Here is an 11,599-nt window from a genome sequence, read left to right as displayed (position 1 = left end):
TAAGAGTATTGCTGACAGTGATCTTTAGGTATCCTAGCAACATTTCAAGAGTTGTATGTCAACAAAGAATAAATGTAATCTAAATAAAACGCCATAAAGTAAAATTTTGATAATACCAAGTCCATGAATGTAATATCGTGGATATTACATTCAAAATAATCATTATTTCAACCAATCAAAAGTTTTGAAATTTTGGGTTTATTCGTGTTTCTTAAACATACATGCTAATTAATGGTTGTGATCCTAAGCAATCTACTTTTTGAAGCTATTCACTTAAAATGTTCAAAGATCTTTTACGTTCTCCCTGATTAGTAGAAAAATGTGCTGGTTAGTAGTAGACGTTTTTCTAATCATACAAGAGATCATATTTATAACAGCAGAACAGAATAAAAACACTAGCAAATATATTTGGCTTTGAGACAAAACAACATTCTGCTCATGTTTTTTTTTATTTTATTTAATTTTTTATTTTTGTATTTGCCTGTATCATCTTTTGAAATCATCTTTTTCTTTTTATTTATTTTTTGCAAAAGTCACTTTTGCCACAAAATGACATAGGCTTTTATTTTAGGTAGGTGACGATTTCTATGAAATTGAATACTTTATGCAACCATAATTACTTCCACTAGGTGGCAGCATAAGACCAACATACTTCAACAATATGTATTTAAAATAGAAAACAAAAACTTTCTTAGTAGATAAGCTTAATTTGTGGATCAGCTCTGAAAATTTTAGCCAAAATTCATTCAATAACCTGCATATATATATATATATATATATATATACATATATACTTCCTGCTTCACCTTTTTTAAATTAGAATGTCAACAAAAAGTTAATATGTTTCCGTAGATTAATTCAAAAAGTGAGTCATATGTAATATAGACTAAATACACACGTTGAAGTGTCTTTTAATTGTTTATTTCTCTTCATTTTGACACATATAGATTACAATGAAATCTATTTGGCTAATGAAAATCCGAAATTCAGCTTTTTTCAGAAACTGAAGAACAAAAAAAACATGCATAAATGCTATGCTACGCCATGAAAGGAGAATGCTTTCTAACGAGTGCTGTAGTAGAGTTTATTCTAGGAAAGTTAATTGGCAAAAAAAAAAAAAAAAAAAAAGGTACACCAGCAAAAGGGTTCACCACAGAATTGAGAGGTATGTGAAGCGAAGCAGTTTGGGAGAGAAGAGTGAAGACACGCAGACGCTAAGCAGGCTGAGATAGCACATTTTAGAGCACTCCCCTCAGCTCACAAGGTTTCTGGAGTTGATTTCATTTTCTAGGATATCTTGGCACCTCTGCAGAGCTAAAAGTACCAGCACCTGATTCAATGACTCTCACATCAACGTATTTGATTGGTTAGGAATCTCCCATGATGTAATCCCTATAGAGACACCGATGCAGACAAGCTGAAGGCTCCCTTAAAGGCAAGCGAAGCTTCCTTAACAACTCAGCAGGGCCGCAGGCCTCCATGCAGCTCTCCAACGATCATTCATGCAAAATGAGCGCCTACTGAGTAATGAATGAATGTGCTGCAGAAGATATGGAGATTCTTTTCAGCAGGCTGATATTTCTGTGAAATACTGAGCTGACAGTGGTCATCGTCTCTGATCGGGTTAGCCTGAAGCTATGTTTATGGTTCGTTTTATTTTGCCTTTAATGGACACCAGGGAATCAGCCAGTAAAGCTACACACCAACCTTTTCAGGAAATAAATAGAACTCATCTTATATAATTTTGGCTACAGGCTGGGTACAGTTTTTTTTTTGTTTTTTTTTCCAGTTTTGTTTCAAGTTGCTATTTAAGCAAGATCAAAACTCCCTGAAAGCTTCCTCTCACACATGCCTATGGTGACATCATAAAAGGCATTCATTTGGCAACGGATCACAGTCCTTTTGAGTACTTAAGTTTGTATATATCTTACATATATTTTACTCTTTATTTAAAAAGTTTGAATACAGGTCCTTCCTTAAAGGTGTTCAGTTGTACGGCTGCATAAATGTGAGCAGAATATTAGAATTATCCATGCATTTTGAGACATTTTTGTAAACACGAAGACACACGAAAGTGGAACGGCAAGGTTCTGAGTTTGGACGGTCTTAGGTTATTCAGTGACAAATAAAAAAAGAAAACAAAGAACAGAAAGATCTCAGCTTTGAGTCAGATAGCACCCAGCGAACAGGCTTTACGCGAGTTGCTTCCACCGGAGCGAATATGTTGTGTGTTCATGTTTGCCATGCAATTTTTATCCATAACGCAAGCAGAAGTGACATCAGATTGATGCACACAATATCACACATTCAAATCTTTTTAGTTTTATTGTGTTTTCCTGCATTATTGTATGATTTATAGATTTCATGTAACTGACAGTATGCGATATACTGTATATGTCTAACATACATTAGGTCCATCCTTTCCTGTGTTCACATGTGACATGTATGTAACATCTAACATAGACATGTCTATCACAGAGAACATAGTGATTTCCATAGTGTGGGTGTTTGGCTCTTGTGACGTCACTAACCTTAACATACACGAAGTATTAGCCAATATTTTTTACTGTGCACTTTAGATACTCCACCATATTTTGACTGTTAGTGTACATCTAGTGTTAAAGAACACACCACTGGATTTAGCTTTAATAATGTCCCCTTTTTGACACATCTCGCTGCTTGCAACGCCTCCTGTGTAGAAACATTCCTTCTCAGCGTGGCTGCCCGGTCCTCCACGTCTGCTCACATGGTGGCGCTGCAGAGTCACGCAGGCCCGTCTTCTCCATGTGCTCAGCAGCACATGCAATCCCCCCCCCCCCCCCCCCCCCCCCCAGTCCTCCAACCCCCGGCCGCGAAGGCAAGAACTGCCTGTGTGCCATCTCGCAGATACGTGGAGTTTATCAAGGCAATTCTTTTTATAATCCTCCTGATGCTCGTTGCAGGTGTTTTATCTGTTTAATAGCATTTTACCGCTACATGCCGTAAAAAACACCCTTTTTATGGTGGCACCAAACACATTGTTTGGGGAATTGACCCTGCCTCTGTAATGACCAGCAGTAAATTTGTAGTCAGTTATAAAAGAAGAAGAAGGAGGGGGGAGTAAGGAAAAAACAAACAAACATGAGAGTAAGAGGAGGGTGGAGGGGGTGCAGGAGACAATTTTAGTCTGAAAAGGAGAGGCTGGATGTGTTAGAGGAAGCTCTCCGATTAAAGCTTTTTAACACTTCGGATCTTTTCTCCTGCTCAACAATATCTTAATTTAATAGCTGTATTTGTAAAAGCTATGTCCTAATGCTAAAACATAATGTCTCATGTCTTGAAATAAAGTTGAAATCAGATATTAAGGCATGCAAAATAAAAGAAAAGAAGAAATCCTCACTGTCTCACATGATCAGATTAAACTTCTCCTGTTTTAAGACCGTATAAGATAACAAGAGGTATTTCTAGTTGCTAAATGCCAGATTTCATAAGAAAGGATTTTCAAAGATAAATTGCTTCATGTCCCTGCAAAGTCAGACTTCTGTAATATTTGGTAGGATTGCCTTTTAAACTGTATGTCTTGGATGAAATTCCACACAGTTTGCTGGGATTTTGGCCTATTCCTCCTACACAGCTGGTGAACTTTACAGTTTGTACAGGTGGATGCGGCACCTTCAGGTAGGTGGAAATTGCTCCCAGGGATCAACCAAACATGCGAAGGTCCATTCATCTCCTTCTGATATCTCGGCTGATTTCTCCATGATGTAATTCAGAGTAGCGGTATGCTTGAAGCGTTGACTTACAAAATACATCCACAGGTCTGTCTCCACTTAACTCAAGTATTGTGAATTAACCTTTCAGAACTGTAAAGCCATAAAGTTATTAGATATTTGTTTTGGCAGTACTGACTTAGAAAAAGTTTAATGTGATTTCATGAGAGACAGTAAAGGGAAGACAAGTTTTGCAGCATTTTATATATATTACGATACCATGATCCGATGGTAAAATAACAACCAAAAACGCCAATCTATTTTAAGTGTGTTAGCGTCTGACTGGCCTTCCCCTCTTTTAGCCTCCAGAGGAACTACGACCCGGGAGGCTTCAGCTACAGAACCACGCCTTTCTGCAGGACATGCGAGACGAAACTGGACACACTTTTCTTTTTTTTTCATGTGTTGTCAAAACATGCAAACGTCATTGGAAGTGAAAGGAAAGTTAGTCACAGCTTTCATATTTTTTCCAGGCTGGACAAGGAGAGCCTTACTCTGAAAAGCAGCTAAGAGGCCATTGGCAACTTTGGAGGAGCTGCAGAGAGCCACAGCTCATGTGGGAAAATACCAAGACAACTGTTAGCCCCCCGTCCATACGGGGAACCCCAACTCACTCTGTCTCAGTTGTCAGATGAACGACTGTTGTCGTGTAAAGTGCTATGGAGTCCTCTGGATTAGATAATGCTCTGTATACATACAAAGCAAAACATCCACATGGAGACGCCGTTTTAGGGGAGCCAAAACATTCCAGAGTGAATGTATTCGCGTGGACAGTGAAAAACATCTCTTTTGTGAAAACGCCAACATATTTTCCCAACCCCTGACCTGACCTGTAACCCCAAATGGGTCATATGCGTCATATAAAACAACAATAATGGTAGATTGTATTTTCTTAGTGGTGCTGCAGCTGTTGGAGAATCTCATTAACATTTCTGTAAAAAGTAATACAAAAGACCCTACTCTGACTTTTCTTGTTTTCTTGTGTTGTGTTCACCGCTAAACTCATGTGGAGGCTTTACTCACATGCCGCGTGCGCCGTGTTTAGCGCCGCCAACAGGCCTGGAGGTGTAAAAAATAGCATTTTGGGCCTCGTGTCTCAGTGTTTCCATGTGGCCGGAAACGCTTCTGAAAACAGTCAAGTGTGGAGGTGTTTTTAAAAACGACGAGCCTTTCCAGAAAAAAAACAACATTCCGGTGTTGACGGGGTCTTCATCTTGATGTCCAAAAAAACCCCCAGATCTTTCTGGAAAAGAGGAAAGGGAAGGGAAAGATCACAAAAAGAAAGAAAGCCACAAAAAAAACCCTTCCTTTAGAAGTTTGGCACAAACCTTGTAGGGAACATGTGTAAGAAGGCATTCAGGTCAGATTGAGATAAAAACTGAAGTGAGTGAGAAATGAGTGAGGTTTTGTTTTGAGGGATAAAACATCCAGCCTGGTACTTACATCATGTCCGCGTTTGACATTTTCTGGGAGCAGTCTCTGTTTTTGTTTGTTTTGTGCCATGTCTCAATATTCGCTCCTTTTAAAGCCCCAGCTGCTGCTCGGTTTCAGCAACACAGGAGGTGTGGTGACACGTTCACAGGAAACAGGGACAAGCAACGGCTTTACCTGTCTAGCCAGATTTTCTATGTGTTTGAATCATTTTCTGTTCAGAATAAAAGTGTTTCACCAGTCAGTAACTAATTTTGCGGAAAAAAAGGAAAAAAAGCTAGATGAATAGACGGAGGAATACTTATGCGACATTGCTGATTTAAAGTGACATACTGTATCTTACTAGTATAAGACACAGTAATAGAAACTAAATGTCCATTGAACAGATATTAAATGGAGTAAAGATCTAAATGAAGATCTTTTACCACTAAATACAACAATACTTAAACATAGCGGTGTTCTGGACTTTATACCATTTCAGATAGAAATGAGAAATGACACAGGAAGTGATGTCACCTTGTGCTGATTAACCTGAATGTTGTTGTTCAGAATATAAATTTAAATGACTAAGATTAAAGACGCAAGACTTTTTTTATTTGTCATTGTGTTTCTAGAACATAACAAAGTTGGAGAAACATAACGAAACTGAAATATGGACAGATGTCAATTGTATTATTCCATAGAACATATAGATACAAAAATATCATTACTACTCTTGCAACTACTACCCCTTAGGCTAGCAGCAACTGCAGTGACAATATGGATAACATTTGGCATATTTTCAATTAATACCATTAAGATTGTGATAAAATTGATAGCCGCGATAAATTTGCACAGCATATTTGGGATGCCAAATTGTTCATAGCTCTAACTTGGAGCTTAGTGGCAAATGTATATTTTAAGGTAAGAAAGGAAAAGTGTTCTTCATGTAGAAGTGATAAGAACTGATTTCACATGCACACACACATGCAGATGCAGAGAGACGCAGGAAGAGAAAGAATCAATAGAGGCATTTGGGCTATTATCATAAACACACACTTCATATGTGTGCGTGTATGTGTGTGTGTGTGTACGGGAGGAATGTTTTTTTTTATCTCCAGATGGTTGACTGAGACTTGGCTGCTTGGTACACAGAGTCAGAGAGAAAAAGGCAGGCAGAAGGCGTCTTTTCTACTTGAGCTCCACTGGGTGTGTGTGTGTGTGTGTGTACTGGTGTGTACCATGTCTGCCAGAACTGCTTGCCTCTGTGCATGTGTGTGTGTGTGTCTGACCTTGAAGAAGGAGGCTCAGTTGGGGGAGAGAGGGATGAGGAGCCCATCTCCCCCCCGTACGCCCCTCCATCCCCCGCTGTGCCTCCCCCTGGGTAAAGAACGACTGGTTTCTCATCCTCCTCCTGTCCTCTCTCTTTTCTTCTTCTTCTTCTTCTCCCCCTCCACCCGCCACCCCATTCTGGTCTGGTATACACTCTTCTCACTTTTCACAGGCATGTTTCTGTTTTTTTTTTTTCCCTCCTTCCCTTTTATGTTCTCCTCCCTGAACTCATCTTCTTCGTCTCCCTGTTATCCCATCACCTTGTTTCCTCGGATCTCTCAGTTCGTTTTTCCACGCTGCAGGTTCTCTTACTTCTTGTCTATTTAATGTCCTTTTGTCCTCTAGTCCTGTTGTTTTATTTATTTTTTGTCTGTGTGTTTTTATTTCATCATGTTTCTTCTTCTTTTCCTCTCTCTTCCTCTCTGTTGTCTCTTTCCTTTTTCTCTCACCTTCTTTCTCCTCTCATCTCCACCGTTTTCCTCTCTCCCCTGCTTCTTTCATCTTCTCTTTTTGTCCCTTTCCATCTTCTGCCTCTTACCTTTGCTTTCCCTGTCTCCTCATGTCTGCTTGTTTCATTTTCATTGCATGTCCTCTCTTCTCCATGTCATCCGGCTTCACATTCAATAACCGCGGACCCCTCCAACACTCCCTTTCAGTGGCCAAGGTGCTCTGCATGAAAGAGAAGAAAAGAAGGGGGAAAAAAAAAAACAGCCCGACACATTCGGGGGGGGGGGAAGAAAAAAGGAGAGCAGAGAATCAAATGCCAAACTAAAAGCTTTTTGAAAAGCTTTAGAGACAGCAGGGAACTCAGGGGGGATGGAGGGGCGAGGTGGAGAGGAGGGAGGGTTAGTTAAAGAAAAAAAAGTCATAAAAAAACAGTCGCGCAGAGCGTCTGCGATATGCTTCATATTCAAAAAGCAGCGCTTTGATTCCCCTGCAACACTTGTATCGGCACGTTTCAGCTAATTTCGTCTCACACAGTTTGATTTTGTTCTGTCATCCTTTCAAATAGCACCATATGTCCATTCCTCATGCTCTCCCTGCTTTGTGCTGTCTGTTTTGAAAAAGAAAAGAGACTAGAGACTAAAGCATGCACATTTCATTTCAGTTCTGACTCCTTCCTGAATAAACCGGTAGGTGAAAAAAAAAAAGAAAAAGAAAGATGTCTGCACACTGATTTGCAGATAAACGATGCATAATGATGATCAACAGAATATGTGTGACCTGAACACATCAGCACTGAGGAACCTGGGCTTTACATCTCGGGTCCCCAACCACTGGAGCGTGGGCCGGAAATGGTACAGGAGTCACTAAGCAACGGGCTGCAGAGAAATAAACATAGACGGAGTTTATTGTCATTCAATTGTACATTTAAAAAAGGTACGAATTGAAAGAAATGTTGTTGCAAGGCTCCAATAATAATAAATAAATAAATAAGTAATAATAAAAGTAATGTAAATATAAATAAGAAAAGATTAAACTAATGGGACTTTAGCATCCATGAGGGATGCAGCTGTTGTGGAATCTGGTTGTTCTGCTTTTGAAACTGCTGAGCCTTGTTGTTAATGATCACTATAAGATTATTTAAAAAAACAACAACAACATAGGTTTGTTTCTGGGAACGTGCACAAGGCTTGTTGCTATGGCCCTGTCTGCACTATTTTTAATAAGAATCTAACAATATTTACAAACAATTCGACATGCAAAATGAGCCAATGACCTTAATATGAGGCGCAATGTTTGTAGAACATAAACACTACATGTAAAAACAATTTTTTTGAGTCACCCCCAAAATTCGGGGCCCTGGGCTACTGCCCCTTTAAGACCATTCTAAAGTCTGGCCCAGGTCTTTTACTGTCACCTTTATAGTCCAGGTTTTGAATGTTTTTGCTCAAAAATACAGGCTGCATATTTACATACTAAATTAATCAGTTTAAAAAAAAAAAACGTCTGTTCACTAAATAAAACTTCATGCAACTCGAGCAACTGAAATCCCATCTCCCGTCCGCCGTCATTCTCGCGTTCACGTTACGATTTGGGACGACGCTGCTGCTTCGCATCTGCAGGGAAGGTGCAGGCATCTCATTTCGCTGCCTGTGTCCTCGTTTGTACGGTTAGCGTCTTAAAAGGAGAGCTCCTCGTTCCTCCCCTCCTCCCCGAGCTGAGCCTGAGTGCATGCAGAGGAGGAGTGGGAGGCTCGTGGAAGCGAGAACAAGAGGCCTTCGCAGGGCTATTTTTGTGAGACGCGGCTATAAAGATATGGAGATGAAGCATCTATATGCTACCTGAGGACCTCCCCTCCTCTCCCGGCCTGGCCAGGCAAAACCCGTCTGCCTCGTCTCTGCTCGCTGGTTCCTGTGGAGGATAGAGAAGGGGAGCAGGCTGAGATGAATGAGACTAATAATCCCACTGTCAGGAGAAAAAGCAGTGGGGAGGGTCATGATGGTGTAAACACCGGAGTGAAAGCTTGCAGGTCTACGGTTCTATTTTTACGACAGCACAGGAGCAGGAGGAGGAGGAGGAGGAAAGGGGATGCGAAGTGGCATGAAAATGGGAGTTCTGCATTATTCATGGACCTGGCGGAGGAGGATGGACGGCTACTGGGACACGCTTCTCTGCCTGTACATGCATGTTTGTACTTTATATGAAGGAGCCCATTGTACTAATCAGATACAGGAACTTTACTTTGATGAAAATCCTTTTACAGGGAATTTATCATATTGTTTATCATTTATTGTGATAAATGTTTTGTCATACGAATTTGGATTTATCGTTGTCACAATAAATTCCCCATTAATGATATTTAAAACCTCTCCATATTGTTGGGATTGTTAGTTTTTGCTATTTTCTCCACTATTTGTTCAATGACATTACCAATAAACGTTAAACATTTTTGAATATGCGACTAAATGCAGTTACTTAGTAATACAAATCAAACTTCTTCTTTTCCATAAAGTTACAAAAACATGAAGTGAATCATTTTTATCACCACTTTTATGGTTATCACAATATCACCACAAAATGTGAAAAGACTTGAAGTCCGTATCGTCTACCTCTAATTTATAAATGTACATATTCGATGTTGGTTTTCACAAAAAAAAGAGGAAAGAGAACAAAAGCTAAATATACAGACAGTGTTTCTGCATCTGGATCAATGGAAATAAAAGTAAATGAAAGCTGACGCACAAACAAAGTGGGTTTCGAGTTGTTTGTTTTTGTAAATGCCACGTCAGAGCAGCGACTTTGAGTAGATTCCAACATGCAACAAAAGCCGTTTCTGTCCAGAAAGACAGATGTTTAACCCGGGGAACGCTGTGCAGACGGAGCGTCCCAGCTGCATGCAGCTCAGCCTCATACGTCTGAGTCACAGCATGACTCAGACAATCCACAGGTCATGATGGATGCCAAGTCGGGACGCCGACGTAACGTTGAAGGAACGCCACGGCGATCGTTTCCAGGATTTAAACCAGTGTGAATGCATCTAGATTACTGTTTTAAGATTTTTGTTGGATTGTTTTCGGTGCGCGTTTCCCCTCTGGCAAACGTCATATTCTGCAAAGGTTGCCGTGGTTACCTGGCATGTCAGCACAGACGTCATGCAGATGACACATTCGCCCGTTGTTAAATGTTCAACAAGCTACGATGTGGAATTAAACGTGTAGCTTAAGCATAGCTGGATGTCAAAGTTGTCATTATAAACACACCCTTAAATTGTGTCAATGGGACAAGCAGCAAATTGTGACATTTATTTACTCTAAGAAAATAAAAGACATCTTAATGTAACATTGGTTTCCTACTGAATAAAGTTTAAAGATATACTTCTACTGCAATAAACAATTTATGTTGAGATTTTCACGCTTCTTTACCAGAGGCACCAAATGTATCTTTGGCTTTTAAGATTACTTCGCTTTAGGATGAACTTTGATGTTCTGAGTAATGATGTCTGATATTCTGACATTTGTACCCATTATCATTATTATTAGTTGTTGGAAAAATAATTCACACGTTGCTGTATTTGCACAGCGACAATTAGTTCACCAGTGAAGCGCACTAAAGTAAGATCCAGCGATCCAGTACCTGAGATTGAACCAAAAATGGAAGAAACAAAGGCGCACGCGAGTTTGCGCAGCTCCTATCTGTTCCCTCAGCAGTACATTAGCAGCAGCTGTCAGATCAGCATCAGGCCGGGCCTGTCAGATTAGGGTTGTCGAAGCAGCAGCAGCCCGTCCAGCAGCAGATAGATTACATGCTACCTCTGTTTATCTCCCCTCTGTCTCCTCGTCAGTCTCAACCCCTTCGTCTCTCCTGCTCTACCGATTTATGTCCGGCGGCGCGAATGCAGGCGAGAGGAGAGTGAAGATGTCGTGGGACGTAGCGACACAATTCTACAGTTTCATGTAAACAAATAAAAAATTATTTTTTTTAAAAATCACCTCCATAAACTGTAACTAGGCAAGATGCAGAGTAAACCGAAAGACTGTTAAGATAAATTTGACAGAGTGCATGAGAAGGAAAAAAAACAATATATATATATATATATGCATATTTTCCTGGTCTATCACCACTTATAAAAATTAAGGAACTGCCTCATTAAGTTGGAGATTAATTACCCACTTACCCTCTGCCAGGTGCACTGATGGCGTCCTATTCCACATGCAACAGTCCAGACCCACAGGACAGGAGATAAGACCATAAATCATTGACAACGATGAGGGCCAGCTCCCATTCAGTACAGCTGTACTTATTCAAGTACAACAATGTACTATGTTTCCCATTTGCATTGTTTTTTGTTTTTTCTCCCCCCCCCCTTTAACTTTCCAAGAGAAGATTTTAGCTACTGCGCTGAAATGTCATTCAGCGGCGCCACTTGAACTGGATTCTTCTGGAGAAGTGGTAAGCTAATGAGCTGCGGAGCAAATGGAGGTCAGGACAAGGAGGTAATGGTGGAGGTGGACCATCTGATCACATAAAGCCGGTGAAATGGAAACAGACCAGACTCACTACTCGCTCAAGTGGTTCTGCACCACAAAACAGTAAAAAAAAAAAAAACAACAACAAACAAAACAGTCGATTAGAGTCCAGTTTTATATATTCATGCATAGATTGAC

This window comes from Xiphophorus maculatus, chromosome 7 (genome assembly GCF_002775205.1).
Source record: "Xiphophorus maculatus strain JP 163 A chromosome 7, X_maculatus-5.0-male, whole genome shotgun sequence".
Taxonomy (NCBI): Eukaryota; Metazoa; Chordata; class Actinopteri; order Cyprinodontiformes; family Poeciliidae; genus Xiphophorus; species Xiphophorus maculatus.
Note: the sequence above shows the minus strand (reverse complement) of the source record.